Raw genomic sequence first — 11,659 nt, forward strand, 5'->3', positions numbered from 1 at the left:
AAGTGTTAATGCAGTACTGCCCAGGAACGAATGTGCGTATTAAATGTTGATGCAATGCTACCATCCTAGACGTGGGGCATCCGACTCCATCTCTATGGCTATTCCTCCATTCCAGGAATAGTTCTGATTTTTTTCAATGATGCATTTTTAATATATCTTTACCAAAACTCCACCCAAATCATATGCATATAACATGTACTTAAATGCCCTAGAATCCATTCAAATAAAATGTTACATTCAAACTCCTCCTAACTAAGCTTCCCCTACAGTTCCAATTGGATGCTATATTCTCCTTTGCTTCCTGCCCTGAACTTTGTGTAGTGTTTACTGAACCTTGTTAGAAACAAGTTAGTGTCCAGTTTTGGGCCCCACACTACAAGTAGAATGTGGAAAAATTGGAAAGTGTCCAGCGGAGGGCAACAAAAATGATTAGGGGGCTAGGGCACATGACTTATGAGGAGAGGCTGAGGGAATTGGGATTGTTTTGTCTGCAGAAGAGAAGAATGAGGTTGGATTTGATAGCTGCTTTCAACTACCAGAAGGGGGGTTCCAAAGAGGATGGATCTAGACTGTTCTCAGTGGTACCGGATGACAGAACAAGGAGTAATGGTCTCAAGTTGCAGTGGGGGAGGTTTAGGTTGGATATTAGGAAAAACTTTTTCACTAGGAGGGTGGTGAAGCACTGGAATGGGTTACCTAGGGAGGTGGTGGAATCTCCTTCCTTAGAGGTTTTTAAGATCAGGCTTGATAAAGCCCTGGCTGGGATGATTTAGTTGGGGATTGGTCCTGCTTTGAGCAGGGGGTTGGACTAGATGACCTCCTGAGGTCCCTTCCAACCCTGATATTCTATGATTCTATGATTAGTACTTCAATAAATGTTGACTTAGTGACTTCATGGAGTAGGAATAACAAGCTGAATATCATGATTTGTTTACAGAAATAGCTGTTGTTTGTTGATCAAAAGATATTTGGTGACATTATGCTGAACCTCAGACATTCATGAGGGATGAATTTACACTGAGAGAATAGTTCGAGTATACACTTGTTATGCCAGTATTAACGTCTCAAAGCCAGGATCTGGATTTCCTCTGTAAGCGACTTGTGACTATCAACGAACAGCTCCTGAATTTCAGTGAGGGGATGAAACCCCCCTTCTGTCTAAAAGTCTCGGATTTGTATTTCTCTATTTACTTTATCACTTACATACCTAAAAGTGAAACAAACACATTGGGGCAGATGCGTGGGCCCAGTTGAGGAAGGGAGCACAAATGGGCCCTTTGCACTCCCCCAATCCTAAAGCCACCCCCACAGCACAGTCTAGAGCAAACTGACACTGCAGGCTTCCTGTGGGAGTCCTACTCCTATGAATCTATGTGGGCCCTCAGGATCAGGGCTCCTCTCCTTTAGAGTCTAAGGGGTGTATAGAATTGCAGCTCCCTATTTGTAAAATTGAGGAGTGGGGCAAAATTTGGATGGCAGGAGTCTGCACACTTATTTTAGTGCCTAAAACTGGCCCTAAGACTTATACATGGTCATGAAGGAAATCTGTGGCAGAGCTGGGAAGTGAACCCAGGTCTCGTGATTGCAGGTGTCTGCATTAACCATAAGAACCATCCTTCCTTCTTTCTTCCGTACTTACCTTGACTTGAGCCTTAGGCAGCTCGCAGTTGCGTACCTGTTGCTCCCTTTTCCGGCCACTATCTGTAGTAAATTGGAGCTCTCTCCATAGGTATGGAAGGCTCATCAGAGCTCTGGCAAAACCCAGACAGGATTGTGTCTGATAAAAAAAAAGCCTACTATGGATTGCGAGGGGCTGGGATGGTCTTGGTGATCCTCCTAATGCTCAAAGACGGGGAGAAGGCGGCTCAATAAGCCAAAAGCTTGGGGTGGGTTGGTGATGAGGTTTCTAAGCCTTATTAAAGATTCTTCCCTTCTGCTGATCTTAGTAGGTCCTCAGGAAGGGGGTCGATGCCTCTCTGGCCTTTCTGCCATGAGCCACCTACTCTCTCAAGCTATATACCCACACTCCATGCAGATCTCATAAGGTCTGCAGGAGTCAGAATCCCTTCCTATATTCCTCAGGAAGTCTTCAGAGAATGGGGTTCAAAAAAGAACTAGATAAGTTCATGGAGAATAAGTCCATCAATGGCTATTAGCCAGGATGGGCAGGGATGGCGTCCCTTGCATCTTTTGCCAGAAGCTGGGAATGGGTGACAGGGAATGGATCACTTGATGATTAACTGTTCTGTTCATTCCCTCTGGGGCACCTGGCATTGGCCACTGTCTGAAGACAAGGATACTGGGCTAGATGGACCTTTGGTCTGACCTAGTATGGCCGTTCTTATGTTCCTATGGGGAATACATAAGTGCAGATGGCTTGGGCGGGGGAGAAAATCAGGGGGACATTTCCCATCATGCTTGGAATCTCTTTGTGAGACTTTTCAAATATATTGATTTCAATTACAAAATATAATACAAAGTGTACAGTGCTCACCATATATTATCATTTTTATTACAGATATTTGCACTGTAAAAAAAGGTTTTAAAAATAGTATTTTTCAATTCACCTCATACAAGTACTATAGTGCAGTCGCTTTATAGTGAAAGTGCAACTTACAAATGTTGATTTATTATTTTTTTACATAACTGCACTCAAAAACAAAACAATGTAAAACTTTAGTGCCTACAAGTCAAAGCATGAAGGGGCAGATGAATGTTTAGCATATCTGGCATGTAAATACCTTGCAACGCCGGCTACAACAGTGCCATGTGAATGCCTGTTCTCACTTTCAGGTGACATTGTAAATAAGGAGCGGGCAGCATTATCGCCCGTAAATGTAAACAAACCTGTTTGTCTTAGCAATTGGCTGAACGAGAAGTAAGACCAAGTGGACTTGTAGGCTCTGAAGTTGTACAGTGTTTTGTTTTTGAGTGCACTATGTAAAAAAATTTTCACTTCAAATTTACCATAAAATTTTCCCCTCAACCTTAGATATAAAATACCAGTTTTGAGAGAGAATATAACTTTTGTTGTGGATTTTAGAGAGGAGCCAAAATGAATTTTATAATGGAAACTCAGCTGCAACTTCAACTATGTAGTAGCTACTGTCACTCCGTAATACAAAGGGAAGGCAAGCTGAAATGCAGCACCCAGATGAGCTGATTCTCTACTACATATCCTATGAGAGAGGACCAAATCCTGAAGTCCTTAGTCAGGCAGTATGCCTATTAAAGTCAATGTGCATTTTGTTTGAATAAGGAATTCAGAATTTGGTCCTGATTGAATTACATAGATAGATTCAGAAATACTCATAATTTTCTGGGGAATATGCAAGAATCCTCTGGGTTCAGGTCCATTTTTTGACCAAAAAAGCCAGTACATCACTCTTTTTTAATAACAAGGTCATACAAAGGGGGACCCCATGTTATTACTTGTACTACATAGACCTGAGGCTCATAGCTTATGAACCCTGGTTTGCATGAGATAAAGGAATATTGGAATAGAAAACTGAAAGCACAAAATGTTCTAAGATTTCACTGTGGCTTTCTGTTCTGACTGTGCGTACTACGGAAAAGGCCACAGGTGGCAGCTTTGATAGGGCCTCCAGATTATTGAGCTCCATGTGAAAGGTGACCTTGTGGTTTGATGGGTTGGCTTTGCATGAGTAAGTTGCTATTAGGCAGACCACTAATGCTCCTCCACAGTGCTATTGCAACACCTTTATTGGGAATGTTAAATGATGTGGTATGCACCACAGAGACCACTGTCCAGAGGAAAGTGCTGTGAGAGAGTGAGAGGGGGTTAACCACAAAATATTTACCATTCTAGTGTGTGCTGAAGAAAAATGTAGTTGAAAACAGGATTTTCCTTTATCGCTCTTTGTGCATTGTGGTTTTACAGAAGCTGCAGCAGAGGTTCTTTAAAGTGCTGATTCGCTAAAGCAGATGGCGAACAATGATTAACCAATTCCTTCCCAGTGCTCGTTCATGAATAGAGGCCAAGTCTAGCCTCTCATTCAAAGTCAATGTAGCTTAGTAATAACCAGATATCGGCCTGAGCGACAAAATTCTCACCTGAATACAAACTTCCCAGAGTTTTGGAGTGTTCGGATCTGGGTGTATTTGTTCACGCCCATTTCTAATATTAATATTAATCTAGATGGATGAAACAAAAATGCATGACACTAATATTTGATGGCTATTCAGAATGCCATTTAAAATTCATGTATTGTAAGTGAAATACTGATGATTATGACATTTAAACCTTAGCTCTTGTGCTTTTATAAGCCCTTCCTATACAAATTTGGGATCCTTGTAGACTGCAGCTTAGAATTAATCTCATTTTATGGACATTCAGGCTTTCTTGACATGAGGTTTGAATGACTGCCTTTCTTCACTATTAGGGATTTTAGACTTATAGCATCAAGGGCTAAGGTAAAGCAAAACACATTTGCTATGCATTCACATTCCCAAGGCTGTTTTTATGTTATTTTAAGTACTTAAAGGCAGTGAAGTTTACTATGGACTAGCTTTCAAAGTAAAAAATAAATAAATAGCTTTCATGGCTAATTAATAATCTGGACAAAATATATAATACACAACCATCAATACAATCATAATAATTGGGAATAAAATGGGTATGTCTGATTTTTGGACTTTATGGGCCAATGGAAGATCAGTAGTGGAAAACCTGCTGAAAAGCAGATTGGAATGAATAATATTGCACATCAGTAGATGTTAATTCCATTACCAGTCAAAAGAGCTAGGGATTTATACAGGAAATATTTACCTCAGAAGTCTTTCTTGTGAATTGTATCTGCATGGATATACTCTGTGTGAAATTGTGGCCCCATTGAAGTCAGTGACAAAACTCCCATTGACTTCAATAGGGGAGGATTTCACTTTATATGTTGAAACAGAGACCATTTCAGGGTTCTCAAAACCAAAATAACATCACTGACATTTTAAAAGTTATGGGTTTTTTTAATTTTTCTGAAGCACTGTTGCAGGACCACGTACTTGTTTTTAACAATCCAGACAAAGTCATTTTAATGATAAAAAGATATTGGAAAATATCATATTTATACTTTCACTATTTGGTCCTGTGTATGTGCGTGGATAGGTGTTTGGATTTAATTGAGCTGATCAAGAAAGGGAAGGAAATTTTGAAAAAAAAATCTATTTTAAAATTTCAACATTTTGAGGAATGTTGGCCTGCTCTAATATTTCCTATGCACATATTATATAGACATATACAGGTAATATATTATGTATGACTAGATATGTGGCAATTTTTATAACCAATTGTAATAACACATTTTAAAAGCTAGAATATAATGTTAAAGCACTTGTTCATTCAATGATGAGGGATTTTTTAAAATTATTTGTGGTTAACTTTTTAAAATCTCATTTGAGAGAGAGCAACACTGCCTGCATATTCATATCACGATGAAATTTTGGGGGTGGAGGGAGTTTTAGCTTTTCTGCCTTTCATCTGCCCTGTCTGTCTTCATTTAACATATGGCATGTACCTAGCCTATAATTATAAATATAAAAAAGGGCAAGCTTATTTGTGTGCACAGATAAGTGCACACAGTTGACGCAGGAGTTAGTGAGGCCCTTAAACTTTAATGTGTCTTTTATGAAACCATAGTCTTACCAAAGAAATCATTATGGAAACAAAAGTCCCTGTTCTTACAACACAAGGCTTTGGTCTTTCAGTGCAGTCAGTGGTGCTCTGTGTGGGCGCGAGGGTTCACCTGCATAGATCTGATTGAAGGATTGGGGCCGAGGTGCCTGATTTCAATGAGACTACATGAGTATGAGTTTAGGATTAGGCCCCTGTCCCTTATCTGGCCATTACTCAGGCATCATTTACCTTTACTATCGAATTTTTTGACAGTTCCCCCACCCTCAGCCTTTACACACACACACACATCTGATGCATGCATATTTGTATAGTATCGTGAATCCCAAGTGTTCAACATTCAACATGGTTCTTTTTATTAGCTTCAGTTTTTTGAGCCATTGGGGTCCATGTTTTCAAGCTTTTCTCTGCAACAATGAATGTTAGAAACTTGCTTTTTGGGGAGGTGGAGGGGACATGAAAGGGAAATTCAAATTAATCTCATGACTCCCAGAGCTGGGGCATCAAGAAGAACATATATTGTGAGATTTGTAATAAAATCATGAGAGTTGCCAACACTGCATGTCTGATTCAGAAACACTAAATTTGATGGAACATTTACATTCTTGCATGTGAATCCACTACATGGCATATAATATGGTTAACAGCAGCTTTTGTGTGTCATGGCGCAGGTTCCCATATACTTCTGACAGTATGTATATTCATGTGATTCATGACATTTTGCCACATCTGCTCTTAAAACAGATTTCATATCAAAGCAGCATTTCATCTATGTAGAACACTGATGCATTTTATGTATAATTGCTTCTCATCTGCTTGTCTGATTATTTTGTGACACCTAGTGGACAATTTGGTAGTAGTGCTGGCTGCTTTGTCTCAGTTGTTGAAGACTGTTGATAATTGTTCTTTTCTGGAAACACAGTTGATACAAACTTGTCTATCTTTTTTTGCCTACTGAGTACATTTTGACGTATATTCAGCTACACTATACATGGTAGTTACCATGTGGATAAATAAATGCCTGATTCCACATTTGAAAAAAAATCAGTCAGTCCCAGAATAGTTCATAGGATTAAGTGTTTTAATTGTCCATAGTATTATGTGGTCAAGATCCATAACTATGCAACGTGTGACTGACTGTCTTCTACAGATGTCAAATTGATCTTGAATGGCTATTATGTTACAGATTTGCTTTCTACTATATCCCGTAATTTAAAATCAACTAAACTACATTACTATGCATTGGCAATCTTTTCAGCCATTCAGGATGTATTTCAGTTGTATTGTTCATGAAACTACGTTTTTATGTCGTTCTTTAAGCATGGAATGGAAAAAGAAGAAAAGTTGCCCAAAACAATTTAACATATTCTCCATAAAAATATAAATGGCTGTAACCTGAGTACTTAGATTAGAAAAAGATATTTATAACCGTGATTCTATAAAGTCATTAAGGGGAAAGGGAATATTTGTTCATTTATCATTCTTAAAGATTAAAATTTGGTGAATAATTAAAATAATCTCCTAGAAAGTATTTCAATGTATTTACATCAAGGGGAAAAAAAGTAGGGAAATGCCTTACCAAAGCATGACCTACTTTCATATTATACAGGAGAAAGAACATTTCACTTTGTATGGGAGAAGTATGTTTTAATTTACATCTATCATGGATTTTTTTTTTTTTTGCCTGAAGCTTATTTCAGAATCATTTTTCCTACAGGAATATGTCCAAATACACCGCTATCTCGATATAACGCCACCCGTTATAACACGAATTCGGATATAACGCGGTAAAGCAGTGCTCTGGGGGGGCGGGGGTGTGCACTCCGGTGGATCAAAGCAAGTTCAATATAATGCGGTTTCACCTGTAACGCAGTAAGATTTTTTTGGCTCCGGAGGACAGCGTTATATCGAGGTAGAGGTGTACTTCCAGTACATGGGCCAGAATTATTGTACTACTTTACTGTCTCACTTTTATGTTGACTGGGGGGAAATAACTTGAATTAGAATTAATTTTAAGCACTGTTTGCTGTTGATGCTCCAGGTTGTGTAGATGAAGTGCCAATAAGCATTCATGATGATATACAATAGGTAAAAGGCACCAAATTACTGGTGGGTTCGTCCCCAAAAGTTCTTACCTTCTGAAGGCAAGGATAGTTATATACAATACACTGCAGAACAAATACAAATTGACACAGTGCTGGATAGCTGGCTAGATGGGTTTTCAGTAGTTTTTTGAAAGATATGGAAACTTGGAGTATATAACTGGGTGGTAGCAAAGTTATCTAAACTGAAATAAAAATGAGTAGCTATGCTTTATACAATGTTAGGGTGTTGTGGCAAATATTTTGGGAAAGTCAACATTTTTCACATTTAGGGGTTTTTGTAGGGAAACATGAGACATGAAGAAACTGGTCTGAGAGACCATTTAATGTTTCTACAAGCAAATAGATTTTAGTTTTCCATTTACCACTCTCAGAGAAACTCTGTTTCTGAAAAAGATTTTATATTTCCACTCTAAAAGACTGACTCCAAAATACCAAAACATAATAGCTAACTACGTCTTTAGTACAGACTGATATAATGTTCTTTTTTGTGCTCCTCTTAGCTGAGCATCATAACAGTTCCCTTGTGACTTTCACTTATGTAAAATTAGAGCCTTCAGCAACAGCATCATGAATAATTGACACAAAGAATCTAACACACCATTGAACACTGGCAAAGATCTGCTTACTCTCTATCACCTGAAGCTGTGGTTTAACTCTGTTAATGAATGTTTAACTACTAAAAGCTTTATTCTCAATATAAAGACTTACACTTGAATAAGTCCATTTAGAGCCCTAGTCACCTGAGAAAACAAGAAGTTACAGAAAGAGTTGAAAACAGACACAGTTTTGTGACTGAGGATCTGAACACTTTACTTCTAGTTCACAAAGAGTGCCCATTGTGCAAATGAGCTGAATACCAGTATCATGATCTGGATAGATCATCCAGAAGTGTTCTAAGAGCCCCATGCAGTAAACACCTTCTCCCCCAGAGGTCAAGGAAGTCCCATCTTTGGTGCATCTGACTTCATCCCACTTTGAGAACTGCCACATTGATATCAGGCCTGCATCCTTTACTGATACTTAAAACTTTCCTACAGACCTAGGACACAATTCTGCTCACATTGTATAGTCCCATATGCCACAAGTAGTCTCGTTGGCTTCATGAGACAATGTGGGAAATAAGGTACTACCACAGGTGACTGAGGGTAACAATTGGGTCCTTATAATGTACAGTACATTATTGTGTTGTGTCCCCTAACTTTTATCATCTTCTGTGTCTAGGTCTGGATTGTATGTTGGTGTGGCTATATCAACAGGTTGTACAGAATATATACAAGTCTATACACTGCTGATTACTTTTGCTTTGTTTTATTCAAAGTCTGAAGTGCACTGAATAACAGATTGCAGCAGAGATAAAATAATCATGACCAAAGCACAAACATCTTTTTTTAATCATAACACAATTTGAGCCATTATCTGAGTGTAACACCCTGGTTACAAAGCTGTTACTGTACATATAGATCACCTACTGAGAACCAAAGAAAAACAATAACTAATCACATAAAAAGAAAAAAAAAGGGGGGGGGGAGTCCAATTTAACAATAATGTTCCTGGTAAATTAACTGATGTCATCCTTGAGCTATCCAAGAAAAACACGTAGGGCCAAATTAAGGCTGATTGCAACAGGCACTGCCACACAGATCTGGGGGAAGAGGTGCCCTGGGCAAACAGATGTGCCTAGCGGCATAATGCCTTCGGAGGACAGGATCAGACAGTGCCTCTAGCTGCACTTGGGGAAGTACTCAGTAGAGGCCTTTGCTACAACTTACAAAAAATTCAGCATATTTTCCCATCAGTGATGCTCTCCCATTGCTGTCTGGTGTACAAAAGACATCAAGAGCCATGTCACCAGACCTGTTCTGCTATACCTCCTCTGAATTCCTTCTGGACTGCAGCAACACTAGTGGTCTATGCCCAGGAAAAATATGGATACCTCCTGTATGGGAGTTCTCGGGCAGAATTTGTTTGCATTCTATTTTGGTTTTTATATGATACCCATTACCATGGTACCTCTCTCCCAGCACTACATTGTTGTTTGACAGCAATAATTTGGCCCCGGTGAAGTGCTGTCTTTGAACAATTGCAATGACTATAAATGGTATCCATTTCTGGACTTTGCAAGTACTATTATTTATATTATTTTAAATGTTAGATACTTAGGGCTTGAAACAAAGCCCACTTAAGTCAATGAAGACACTCCTGTTATCTTTAATGTTTTTTTAATCAATCCACTAACTTACAAAACTTACACTATTGCAGAAAAAGCAAACATCATTCTGGGATGTATTAGCAGGAGTATTCTAAGCAAGACATGAAAAGTCATTCTTCCGCTCTACTCCATGCTGATTAGGCCTCAACCAGAGTATTGTGTCCAGTTCTGGGTGCCACATTTCAGGAAAGATGTGGACAAATTGGAGAAAGTCCAGAGGAGAGCAACAAAAATGATTAAAGGTCTAGAAAACATGACCTATGTGGGAAAAGATTGAAAAAATTTGAGTTTGTTTAGTCTGGAGAAGAGAAGACTGAGAGGGGACATAACAGTTTTCAAGTACATAAAAGGTTGTTACAAGGAGGAGGGAGAAAAATTGTTCTCCTTAACCTCTGAGGATAGGACAAGAAGCAATGGGCTTAAATTGCAGCAAGGGCAATTAGGTTGGACATTAGGGAAAAACTTCCTAACTGTCAGGGTGGCTAAACACTGGAATAAATTACCTAGGGAGGTTGTGGAATCTCCATCATTGGAAGTTTTTAAGATCAGGTTAAACAAACACCTGTCAGGCATGATCTAGATAATACTTAGTCCTGCCATAAGTGCAGGGGATTGGACTAAATGACCTCTCGAGGTCCCTTCCAGTCCTATGATTCTATGAAATAACCAGAGCTGGGCAAAACTCAGCAGTTTTGGATTGCAGGGGCTTATACAAATGTTTTCTTCAGCATTGATCCATTTGAGATTTCATCCGTAAGTTATGCTCTGAGTTATCAGGTTTAACAATCCCAAGAGCACAAAACAAAATTTACTCAAGGCCTCAGAAGTTCTCCCAGTTTCACAATGACACCTGACCACTTTATAAGATGCTGTGAACCCATAAACAGGGCCAGCTTCACCTGAATTAAGACTTTTGAGTTCGTAACAAAATTCTAAAACAGACAAATCCCACATATTGGAGGTTGTGTTGCTAATATTTCACACATGAGGGTTTAAGACAATAATTTCAAGTAGGACAGTTTGTGTAGGATGGGCTTAATTTCAACTGCTGTCATACAAGGCTATTATCTAGAAGTGCGTAAATGAACCCAGGCTATTTGTGCTAATCGGAGATTTGCACATGCACTGATGGAAGTATAGATGCCAGAGTTTTATGCTAAATAAATCTAATATTGGGTTAGCAAGCAACTACTTAGTCTAGTCCTGTGTCCCCAAACTACTTGTTTTCTCATCCTTTGTTCTCATTTGATTAGGCCCTCTGAATAGGCAAAGCGTAAGGTGAAAACTATGAAGCAAAGGGGAGAGAATTTTTCTTCCACTAACTGGAAATATTAGTGTGGCTGCATTGCTGGAAAATAATTGTAAGCTGCTTGTTGAGGCTTGGGATGCTCTTTGTCTTGCATATCCCTTAGGTGCTTAACTTGAATTTGCACGTACTGGTTTATTCTACATTATTTAAAAAAAAACTTTTCAAAGTGTTGGTGCATAAGTTATTTTCAGCATGAAAATTCATGTTTCCCAAAGAGAAATGTTGATAGATAAGGTGCCTACAAGTTGCTTTAAATCCATCCCCTGATCTCAACCAACATTTGATTTTTCAAAGCTGGAACACAACGACATATTAGCTGCAACGCATACACTGCAACACAGTACAGGTCTGTCGCATCTTACGCGCATTTAACATGCGTGATTTCAGCT

This window comes from Terrapene carolina, unplaced genomic scaffold (genome assembly GCF_002925995.2).
Source record: "Terrapene carolina triunguis isolate 2854851 unplaced genomic scaffold, T_m_triunguis-2.0 Scaffold112, whole genome shotgun sequence".
In the NCBI taxonomy this organism is placed as follows: domain Eukaryota; kingdom Metazoa; phylum Chordata; order Testudines; family Emydidae; genus Terrapene; species Terrapene triunguis.